Raw genomic sequence first — 12524 nt, 5'->3', positions numbered from 1 at the left:
ATGTGAAGAGTATGAAGAATCAACTCATGCGGTAACCGACGTTCGAATTCCTGAACATCGGTTACCGCATGAGCTGTGACGCATTCATCCTGTGGAACGAGTTCTGTTATAGACAAAGATTGCATACGTGAATTTTGATGAAAATGCGAGTATAAACTTAGTCCTATTTTCAACTTCCTGGACTGTTGCTCGGACATCACAGATGGCGTTCAAGATGAGTCTGCATTCATTAATATCCTAGAGAAATATTCGCGTTATCTCGTGTCACACTTTGATATCTAATATCAGAGAAAAAGTTCAATGAGGGTAAAAAACAATTTCCAATGCATTGGTTGCACAAAAAGTTCATAAAAGGCCATAGCGTCTCATTAAATGGCCTCCCCATCTGACGTCGAGGAGAGTTCTAAATTTTTATTTATTTTTAACATATTCGCTTGCATTTTATGCGGGTTTTGATAAACAGATGCCTTGTTTTCTCATTTCCGTAAATCACTCTTCTATACTATTCTAGATTTTGCGGCTCTGAAAAAGTTGTTACGAAAGAATATTTAAAGAGAAAAAAGCAAATCACCTTATCACGAAAACCTGAACCTTGTCTTTAACCAACCTCCAGTTACAGTAATTGTTGCTTTTGTATTTAGACATTTACTTTAATTGGACAGGCGGTGTATAATAAGAAGGACGGTTTAGTTAATGCTTACTCTGTAATTTCATCTAGATTGCTACTAAGAATTTAGAGATTTTCTCTTAATATAGACTTGACCGCATTGTTATCATGTAATATTTCTGATTAGTTATTTTTTTTTTTTTTTTGGAATAACACGGAATTTTTTCCATTCGGTGAACAATAACTAAACTGAATATGCTAACATATTTTAAATCCTTTCGATGTGGTTATGCGAATAGTAAAATTTAGCAGTTTTTTCCCCCTTTCTCACTCTGTCTCTCAAGCACTCATATGAGCACGAGAGCGCACTTTTTTGTTTTACATGACTGACTGTTTTGACGATTAAGAAATTCCTGCTTCGCAGTGGGTGGACAATTTATTTGATGCACTAGTTAGTTGGTTGCTATAAGAAGGATTCCTCGTCCTTATAAAGAATCCTCAGGCAAATTCCCACATCTACATTTACTGGCTAAGTACTCGATTTTAGGATTGGGATATTTTATGGCCTCCAAGTCCAGATTTCTAATACTTTTTCAGTGACCAAATCTGTTCTATTTTATCTAATCTTTAGTAGTCCATTCACAGTTAAATAGGGTGGGTTGGATTCTTTACAAACACCCACGTCTAGGACTTGTTCCTATATCATCCGTCTAAGGAATAGAGAGGTGGTGTGGGAGTGATGATCTCACCTCTCTCTCTCTCTCTCTCTCTCTCTCTGTGTAAACTCCAGTTTTTCATCAAAAACAAAACAAAACAATATACAAATCTACCCTTGAACACACGTACCTAATACACATTGCGCATTATATGAATCCTCACTGTGAAGATAGGATTCATCACTGTAAAAGTTGTTAGTTGCTTTCTGTGTAAGCAGAGCACTCGTTGCACGTGAAATTGGAAATTTTCATTAGCAAATTTGCAGTTTTTTTTTATCTCAAATCATCTCTTGTTTTGTTAACACAGTATGGTCTGTTATGCCCAAATAAATTAACTAAATAACCTGCGACTTCCTATGAGACTGGCGACCTTCATGTGAAAAGATGTTTTAAAACGTTGCTGCACCTTAGGCAGCGCTTGTTCTTAGGTCTTTAAACAGCGTGTTGTTTTCAGTTGTTCTACAGAAACCCCTGTTGGTTAAGGTTAATCAGTTATCGCAAAATTTAAAACAATCAAAACGTGATTATCAGATTTCAGTAATGAAACTGAAATAAGCTGAGAAATTAGATTTGCGATCTATTTTCATAAGGGAATAATAATTATGGATATGGCAATAGATTAGCAGAGTAGGAACCACTTGTTTCCATGAGGTGTTAATTGTATTATTAGAGAATGTTGAATAATTAATGCAATTAAACTTAAACATTTGCAAACGAGGTTAGCAACTAACCAACTCATTAACAGTGGAACTTTCTTGGACATTCATGGACTTTGGATCCGTTGGTAGATATTCGTCTGAGTTTAAAATGAGTGGAAACCATTCGGTAATTGTAGCACTGCTCGTTCTGTCAATCAGAAAATCTTTTTGAGTTAATATACATGCTTTGTTTACGTCATATCAGTTTCAGGCGTTTCATAAGATGCACGATCATCTAATAAATTTGCTTAGTCCTTTCTGAACGTGCATCAAAAGTGGCCAAGGGAATTTTAATGACAAGAACGAATCTACGTAATCACAAAAAGGATGCTGTTAAAATGCACCTATTAATGCGTGTCCGATTAATTCCATACTTGTTATATATGACTTTTATTGATTTATCTGTTTACGTATCATCGCATTCCATCTTTCGTGGTAAACATTCGGAGTTCTAGTTATCCCGCATTTCAATTAGTGATGCTTGAATCGAGAAAAACCAACACAAGCAAATATGATTCCACAGCGCTAGGGAAAGGATGACACGACATGCATCGTTTGGATAGAAGAGACCTAGGTCCGATTCTCATGGCTAACGTAACATCTCTCACTTTCGTATAGAAGTAGCATAGTTCTCAGTTCTGGATAACTCAAGTTTTCCACCTATCAAATAAAAAATGCCTGAAAATATGCTGAGAAATTGAGTTATGAGCATTAGGTTGTACAGCAGGCCTGTGAGAGATTGTAGTGTAGACTAATGAAAGGTAGTGTTAGATCCTGAATGAAGGAATCTTTCAAAGAAATCATTCATTCAGGGTCTAACATACTAAGCTACATAGACAAAGAGAAATACCTGCACATCAGTTGAAATTGAAGTGAAAACTTCACATATGTATAAAATTGCATTGATTTTATGTACCATCTACTCTAATCTATTGTGATCATACCAAGATCCAATTAGAGAATGTCTTAAAAGAGGAATTTGTTAATGTTATTTAACCCTCACTTTAGCTGTATGGAATGATTGTGAGTCACCAGGTACATAATAAGTAACAATTCATAGAAGGTATACAACTACACGTGTCCAGCTTAACGCCAGAGGCAGCGGCTACGCGGAAGGTACGTCGACGCGAATTCCGTGAATACAAGAGTATAACAGCAAAGGGATGAACCCAAGGGGAGAAAAGATATAGGTCCTGTGCAAAGGGGACTCTGAAAAGGGGGCACTCGAACGAAGAATATATGGAATGAGTGCCGTATCAGTTCTCTCTTGTCTTATCGTTTTCCTGGTTCGGAAAAGTTAGCCGGTGGTTCGAGTAAGGGGGGGGATGAGCGCCAGTGCTACGATGTCGGATGGCGAGCTTTCCTGAGAATGGGGTAGGATTCCACGCAGAGCTGAAGGTGAAATTTCCAGTCCTAGCAGGATCGAGCCCTCGCTGAAAAGTCCCATCGAGAGGAATAGAGATGTTTCCTGAGACGCAAAGAATCGAGTCCGTGTTCGGCAGTAATTATGACGATAGCGTAGCCCCTACGCAGACGTAAGGACAGCCAATAGACAAGAGGTAACCAGACTTACACGTGGTGCTGAAAGACGTCGGAAAAGGTTCGATAAAGTAGAAGTACTCTATTTTGTGTTTAGAATTCCTTAGAAGAGAGAAAATTATTTGTTAATGTAAATTATGAACATTATTCTGAAGGTCTTTGTGGACAGACTCTAATTAGATAGTTAGCCTCCTTTTGAGAACAAAAAAAATGGTTTGGAAGAGATCTTTTGTGTTGTATGTGATTGATTTAACATAACGAGACTGGGATTGTAGATTTATAGTAATTGAATAACATTAGAATGTTTGTTATATTATCTTATGAATTGCTTGCAGAAAGGTTTAACACCATATCATTTGATATCTATCCCAATTATCAGTTACTGTTTTTGCATGCTTTATAACCTTTGATTTAAACTTAAGGTGTGTTGATCTTTTAACTCCAGTTTCCTTATTTAGTATTGAGAAGAATTGAATGCATGAATTTCTTTAGAGTATTTTGCTTTGATATTCCAATAAACATGATTTATTTGCCTAAACCTGAGTCATGCCTGACTATGATTCCAAATTACCACTTATAAAAATAGAACCTCTTTTGGCGGGAAGGAATTAGAAAGTGTATATAATCATAGGTTTGGGTCACGACTGCAGTCCGAATCTATACATCCGTATTAAAGTAAAACCTTGTGTAAGAGCGCCTCAGAATCTAGTATTGTTTCTCTGAGTAAGGATCTTTTCTGCTACAGGATACTGGCTGGCGCAGCATAATATAAATTTGCCAGTATCCGAAGAGGAAAATCCTAGATGTAGGATTTTCCTCTTCGGAAATAATCCTAGATGTAGGTATATTAGGCCCGATATCTGAAGAAGTAAAATAGCGATTGAAAGATGGAAAGGGAAGATATAAATAAGAAAAACAACGACATAAGAGTAGTCTAAAACGGTGTTGGGAGTGCGAAAGCGAACATAAAAGTATTTCTTTTTCGCGAAATCCCTGAGAAAACTTTCAGAAATATTATCAGAAAGAAATCTTGCACCAAATACTCAACTTCAGTCTACATTGCAGCTTGCAACAGGTAGAGAAAACGTATCAAATCCAAAGCCGTTTCGAAAGAACCAAATGTAGAAAATTCTTATTTCACTAAAGAAAGCGTTTCTGTATTAAAAATTGATGTGCCTCAATTTCTATTATGAATTAATTAATGTCAAACCTTGTATCGATTAGAGGGCGGTTAGCTCTAACAGTTCCATTTTATTTTTATCAATTTATTTTTTAAAGTTACATAATATAAAATAATAATTAAAATTCTGAAATACTAAACATTTTATGGAATTTGTTTTCAATACATTTTGAGTTATTAAAATTGTTAATAAATTATAACCTGATTATTCTAGAGGATGCTCATATATGTCAAGCCACACATTTGTATGCAATCCTGGCTGGATGTGTTGATGATCTCTGATTTCTAGCCTGCAAACTCGAATCCTACTGTGTCAGAAATGTTTATTGATGCTCTTAAAGAGGTAGGTAATTTGCTTCGCTGCATGCGGTTAACACAACCCTGTTTACTGGTGGTTTTGAAGAGGCGTGAAAAAATGTAATTTTTTTTTTAAGTCTCTAGAGTGGAATTTCTGGATATGACACTTTTTGTGACGTCGGTCTAGCGGAGACATGCCGAGTTGTTGATGATATCGGTTACATTTTTGTAAAACAGAAACTTCCTACAGGGTTGTATAAGATGAACGTTTATTGGAATAATTTTCAAATTTATTCTCCCTGAAACAAAGAGAAAGACTAATAAGAAAAAGCTAATAAAAATTCATGATATATAAGTGAATTATGTTTGGAGCATTCTTTACGAATTTGAGAACCTATGTTGAAAGGAAAAAAAATAATAGAAAAACATATCTAGAGAAAATAAATAATATCAGGAAATATAAAAAGTCAAACTGAAAAAATGGAAAATAAATATTTCATGGGAATTGAATCAAATAAAACTTAAAAGACAGCTTGCATTACACGAAAAAGCACTTCCCAATTCATTGGGTAGAAGATGTTAAATGGTAATATTCTACAGCAAAAGGAAAATTTTACTTCTATAACACAGTATGCTAAAATTAGTTTTGTTTAGTGCAAATCAAGTCACTCTTCAATAGTAAATAAAATTAAAACTATTACACTTTTATTAAAGCATTATTTCCTTTCGTAACTTAAGAACTTTACTATCAAAAATGGCTGGGTAGCTGCACGGTACCAGAGTGATACACTCTGCGATGCCCAGTTGAAAGTTTATAAGTAGTTTAGTCAAATTATCGATTTTAGCTTCAGTATCTCAGTCAGTATCGAAGATTACTTTCTGTTGGAAAGGCCTGAGAGTTCGAATCTTGTCTAACTTATGAAAAATCTTTATATGATCTTTTGAAGTGAAGGTAAATTATTGCCGGCAGGGTTTGTCATCCCGCAATCAGGAAATGATCGAGGAGAACGAATGCAGTTTACAGTATATTAGGCTTAAGACTAATCACCTTATCCTATTAAAATTAGATACCTTGCAGTTCGTGAGCCCTATGGGCCTGAAACCCCCTGATAGATGAACGAATGAATGAATAGATGAAAACCGTTGATTTAGAATATTTTATCTTGACTACAAAAAGTAGAATGTTCGGTGATAAAGAAAATTGAACTAATGACTAGAAGTTCGCAACCTAATGGATTGATTCCTTTTGGATGTTCATCTTGAATATATTTTAACAGATTACTTGTTCGATTGATAGATTGTCTCAGCTCTACAAGTGCGGCTATACATTAAAAACTTCAATTTTTACGTCTTGCAAACTTCTGGAACTTGTAATGAGTAACAAAATATTGGTATTACCCAGATGAAAGTTTAGAGCTTGCAGGAACACATTTAATGGGTTTTGAGGGAATTATCCGAAGTTTCACTACGGATATCAATCATTCATATGCTTAAAAATTGAAAGATTCAATCAGATATATAAAGCATTAAAAACGGAAAAGTTGCATTAGGAACAGAGGGGAGATCTGATGTGAAAAGGATGCTCAAATTGTAGTTGAGCTGTAACAGCCCAACTTCAGTAAAGAAAACATGGTAGAAAATCGAGTGCTCCTCTGAAGATATACACATCAAGTATAATTCTTGTTAACTGAAGTCCATGTAAGTAGTTAAACGTAAACTTGCATTTAAAGACTAAAATTAGTTACTATTTACTTTAGTTCAATCTAAACATTGTTGTAATCTTATTATACAGTAACAATGTGTTTAGCATTAACAATATGACAACAGTAACAATGTGCACAACCCATAATATTCTTTATTGTTGTAAGTATGCGAAACAGCAAATAAACAGACTTCACTAAAGTAAATGCAAAACTAAAAATAAAACGAACTTTCTATTGATGATACGTTTCGTTCTTATTAATTAGGAGTAGAAAACAAAATAAACACGCAGAGAAAATATACTTGACACATTCGAAATACCATTCTTCCACTCCTGATTTATATATTTTACCAAATATTCCAATAATGCAGTTCGATAACAAGAGACAAAAGAAAGTTTGATTCTGACTCTTCCACTTTGTAAAGAAGAACGTGAAATATTTAAAAAAATTCTGCATTTCTCCGCAACACCTGAGGTAAAGGCATCCCTGATCGAAAGTACTCCATCCTCATATTAAGAATGCTGTCTGACAGAGATGAATGATCGCTCGCGCAAGTCTCTTCATGGAACCCCAACTAAATTTCGTTCTTTTTTTTTTTTTTTTTCCAGACATTTTCACACATCGCAAGAGTTTTAAGAAAGAAAGAAAAAAAACTTCTTGCTCTAGTTTAAAAAGAAATCTTATTGTAGTAATGTTTTAGCTGTCTGTTTATGTTATCGCTAATTTATGGTATTCTAAAGGCAAAGGTAAGACACAAATACATTAAAAGAGATGAAAAATAAAACAGAAAAATAGGATATATATGAATTTCCCCTTTTTTTGTGAAGCATTAATATTCAAAAACGTTTCCAAGTATGGATTATTCATTTTTGTGATTGTTATTAAGCCGTCGTAATAAGAAAGATGAGTTTCTTCTGCAAAGAACTAATATCGTTTATCAGCCAAGAAAAGTCTGACCTAGATTTACTGCTGGATCGAACAGTTTTAGGCAAGACAAGGAATCTACCACTTGCTCGTGAGCAAGTGGCATCAACTACTTATAATATTTTAGCGTTTGGAAACCTCAGTAGATTCCAAATAATATATGCGATCACAAAGCTAGTATTTACCAAAATAAAGAAAACTTTGAAAATCACTTATAAATACAAACGATACGAAAATATTAAACTTCACGTGACTATTGTTTGAAAAATTAGACAGCAGATTATAAAAGTGCTTGGACAATAGACTCGCATTCGGAATGAACAATTGTTAGAACGATTTAAGAAACATTGTTACGTAGTCTACGCGACCAGAACACGTTTCTGGCCTCAGAGGAAAATTTACTTCTTTTTGAAATTGCATTTCTATGAATCAACAATATTTTGATTTGGCGTGTTGGAAATTACAATATATGAATAATTGTGATTAAGTTTCACTTGGTACCAGCATGGTATCTGTTTTAAAATTATTGAAAAAGAAATAAAGCATACTTTAGTTAAGGAAATGAAAGCGGATTCATATTTGCAACAAAGAATTCGAAGGTTAGGAATTGATCGCTCTTACAAACACTAAATTTATTACTGAGTCTAAACACCACTGATCATTCTCACTGCACATTCTGCAATGGCGAAGATATAAAAGTGAAAACCTAGCGTATCAGAATAATATTTTATGTCAGCCGAGCTTTCAGAAATCTCTTGAGTGTAGTTTCAGCAAACATAACCCACAATAACTGATGGAAAATCATCAGGTAATAACTTGAGAATGAAAGTCGAAAAACAATCCACCAGGGACAGCAAGATTCTTTAGACACTGTCATCACAACAAGCAGCACTTGAATGTAAGCATGCATCGTAAGGGATAATCCTTCGATGAAGCGAGAGTCCCTGCGGACAAATGTGCATGTAGCATTCACTACAGAAATAAATAAAAGAAAGAAAATCATCAGTTCTACGTTTTCCCAGGTGGTCTATACTCTCTATGGTGTCATTGGCAAGAAAAGAAAAAAAAAAAAAATATATATATATATATATATATATATATATATACAGTTATGCGACAATTAAGCTCTTACATTATAGTACACTTGGCAAGAGAAAAGGCGCCATCTGGTGAGGGGAAACCATCAGAAGCAAAATATTTAATTTTTTCATTTCTCAGATGCTTTCAAATGAGTCGAAATCACTCAGCACAGTCTTGTATTTGCTGTCAGTCGACTGTAATCAATGACTCCGTATTTAACTTAGTGGATGACGCCACAGTTATCAATCTTTACAAAAACACTTTCTTCTACTTGGTAAGAAACCATTAAGAAAATTACTGAACCACTTTTCGAATCACGGTCATTAATCAGAAAGAGACATGAAATAATGACCACAGTACGATGTAAGAGGTGGTTTTCTAAATTCTATTTCACTTTTGACTTATTAGGTCACTTGGAGGAAAACATTTTCATTTGAGGAAGGATAATAAATATGGAGCGTGTCACGTCAACTTTATGCAAACGGACTACGGTGTTCCGCTCTACTATGTACGAAGTATAATCTTACACTATTCTATACGAAGAAGGGTTCTTCGCGTGCAGTACGGGATTCGTATCGGGGGTCTTTCTAACTAAAGAGCATCGTTGCATCCGATTGAGCTATGGAGGCTCTCGAATGATATTGATACGATGTAGATTGTCTTATCTCTTACTCTATGGACGAACATTAGGTAGGCTTCAACCCACTTTTTTGATATTTTCTCCGTGAAGCGATAACTAATATAAAAAACATTTCATTTTTTTTTTTTTTCAAATTTCTTACATGCGTTTCCATTCTCTAGAATTTTCTAAAGCATAATCTAGGTAAGTACAAGCAAATTTTATCTTCAGATTTCACAATCAAGGAGCGCAGTTGTGGGTGTTTTATATTATTATTTATAGCGTATGATGATATATCCGGAGTCGGGACCGGCATAGCTGACGAATCAGGCCTATGGCTGGTATTCAAGTGTTCCAAACTGCACTGCCCCCCGTGAACACACACGGGGGGCAGTTTGCGGGAGGAAAAACCCAGATAAACTGGGAGGTGGGTGCTGTCCACGCCCAAGATCGGCTATGGCTAAGAAAGATCCTTTAGCTCCTCAATGTCGGGGGCGAGACTAGGCTAACCGCATGGACGGTGTTTTACATTACAGACGAGGAAAACTAAGAGGACGGTGTATGTATTAAATACGTTAACTGTACGTGTTCTTATGATCGGTTTGTCTGTTTTGCGGTACGAAAAAACCCAATTTCCGATAAGAAAAATTCTGCCCCATTCGACTTCCGAATGAGACCATTTTAATTCGCCTCCAGATGTAAAACTCTTATAAAAGTTCATCGCGTTCAAGAAGGGATTCAAACTGAGCCATTTTCAAGCAAGCGACATCGTCGTTGCTAACAGCTACTCAGGCTCACCAAGGCAGGCAGTGAGAAATACGTTGAATGCCATTCAAGATGACATCCTTTCACATGGAACTTAGGATTCTTGTATATAAAACTCACAAAGCTCCTCCCTGTTTGGGGGGGACGACCTGTATAACATTTGTGTACAAGAGCATAAAACGTTAGACCGGAAAATGTTTTTTTTTCCCTTCGAAATGTGCATAAGCTGCTATGTAGGATGCAGGAGCAATATCCATAACGGCATTTGGGAGCCGAAGGACAACTAAATATCCCCTCCTTACTGAACGTCACCTTCGATAACTGATGTGTGATATCTCGACAATACGCCGATCGGATACTGAAGGGTGTTTCACTACAAGTTTCTTTTCTGACATCCCATACAGATAGATGGATAGTTTCTTGCATTCTGATAATTAGTATTCGTCTTGATCAAAGCATGACTGCTGTGGCCTACCTGCATCTGTTATTACAATCTACAACATAAAGACGTTCACAGACATCCATGCCACTGTTCTGCTGCGCGAAGAGATATAATCTATCCGTTCGGCTAACCAGGGTGACTGAGTTAGTGAGGTTTGGTTTCTTTAGGAAAAGCGGTACGTACATCGAAGAAATTTCAGTATGTGAATGCAACCCATCGAGACTTTGATGGGTTGTTTTATGCAACAGATCAATTGGCCAAATTGCGTAAAGTGTTTACGAAGTATTTCTTTACTGCTTTTCAGTATTTTGTTTTTGTTTATAAGGTCATGGTGAAATATGTTATCGACTTTTTTGCAAGCATCTCTCTCTCTCTCTCTCTCTCTCTCTCTCTCTCTCTCTCTCTCTCTCTGTGTGTGTGTGTGTGTGTGTGTGTGTGTGTGTGTGTGTGTGTGTGTGTGTGTGTGTGTGTGTGTGTGTGTGTGTGTGTGTGTGTGTGTGTGTGCGCGCGCGCGTGCGTGCGTAAGAATACGGTGCTCCTCCGCGAGGGAAGCATCAGCGCCTTATTAGAAAATAAAGTTATTGCATTACGCCAAATCATGGAACTCGTGGCTAGTAGATGTCAGTAAAAGCAACGTTGAAATGCCATCCAATAAAAATAAAGGTTTTCTAATTAAGTATTAATTTCAACATTAATTAAAATTTAAGCAGAAAGGTGTTTTATTATACTCTATAAAGTATTATTGTAGTCCAATTTAGTAATTATAGTAGCAAAATTAGAGTATTTCAGAATAGTCCTGTAACTTGTGTAACGTCTTTTTTTTTCTATGTGTAATTATGCTTATAAAAAATGTTCCGTTTAATTTCAATCCCACGTTTTTATCATTTGAGCATTAACAGTAAATTTTCATCTGTAATCAAATAACTTTAGAGAGTTTATTTTAATTACAAAAGCAGTTCTGCAGTTCCATCTTCTTCAGCAACTACGCTAATATCATAGAAGGCATTCAGTTTACAAATAAAACCAGTTGAAGTTCTGTGAACCAAACAAATATGCAACAAAGATGTCAAGAAACCACACAAAAACGCAAATATCAGACTCGATTTATTTGATATCTAGGCGACTTCACAAAGCACACAACGTAAGAAGTGAGAGATAAGAAAATCCCTCTGTGTAGATATAAGAAATAGAGAGAAAGTAGTGGAGAGGAGGGATCCTCCGCGCAATATCGGATCTTGAGATCTTATCAGAAAGTTTCCAACTTCCTTGGAAAATAAAGAAAATGCCTCGTTAGTTTCAAAGTTTAACAATTTATATTTCTCCTTCCCTTTATAAAATCAGCTCCGAAACTGTAACTACTGATACAGTAGAGCAGATCCCTCCACGTTTGAATAAGAGATGGAAATTTGAATCGAAAAGAAATTTCGTTCTCTTTGAGTTGCCATTAACAGCACGCCTCATCCATTCATCTTCACCTTTAGCTAAATCTCTAGCAGATAGCGTCCGTGTACCGTAAACTATTGCTTAATCTAGCAGAAAGGGCTATCATCTGGAAGAGAGAACCATCAATCACGGAAATATTTCCAACTTGGGAGAATTCCTCCTTTTGTATCCAAAGCCAGCGAAGTGAGTGAAAAATTGATTATAGTTAAAACTTCTCTTACTTTGCCCTTTTTTCCGTTTTAAAATTTCAGTTTCAGTTCCTTTAACATCGCTGTGGGTGCTTACTATTCGCGATGTATCTTATATCTAGGGTAAGGGATATAAATTTACAGATGGTGGAAAATTTCCCTTTGCACCCCCTACCCACTTTAGACAGTAAAATCGCTTTATGATAAACTGCATGTCTGGAGCAAGTGCTCACTTAAACGCTTAAAAGAACGTTTATGTCTCCATTCTTATAAGCCAACATGAAGTTTAGATTCTTGAGTTAGAACATAAAGTCTCCGAAGGT

At 35.8% G+C, this 12524-nt stretch overlaps 1 long non-coding RNA gene across 2 annotated transcripts in view; it reads right to left on the bottom strand.

Moving 5' to 3' along the window:
- Nucleotides 1–12524, bottom strand: part of LOC150092855 (uncharacterized) — a 647058-nt gene that overhangs the window by 30880 nt on the left and 603654 nt on the right. The gene's annotated exons all lie outside the window — the stretch shown is intronic.

The sequence above is a fragment of the Typopeltis vanoorti genome, chromosome 25, assembly GCF_054136105.1.
Source record: "Typopeltis vanoorti isolate ZY-2024b chromosome 25, IOZ_Tvanoo_1.0, whole genome shotgun sequence".
Lineage (NCBI taxonomy): Eukaryota > Metazoa > Arthropoda > Arachnida > Uropygi > Thelyphonidae > Typopeltis > Typopeltis vanoorti.
Note: the sequence above shows the minus strand (reverse complement) of the source record. Positions and strands in the feature narration are given on the sequence as shown.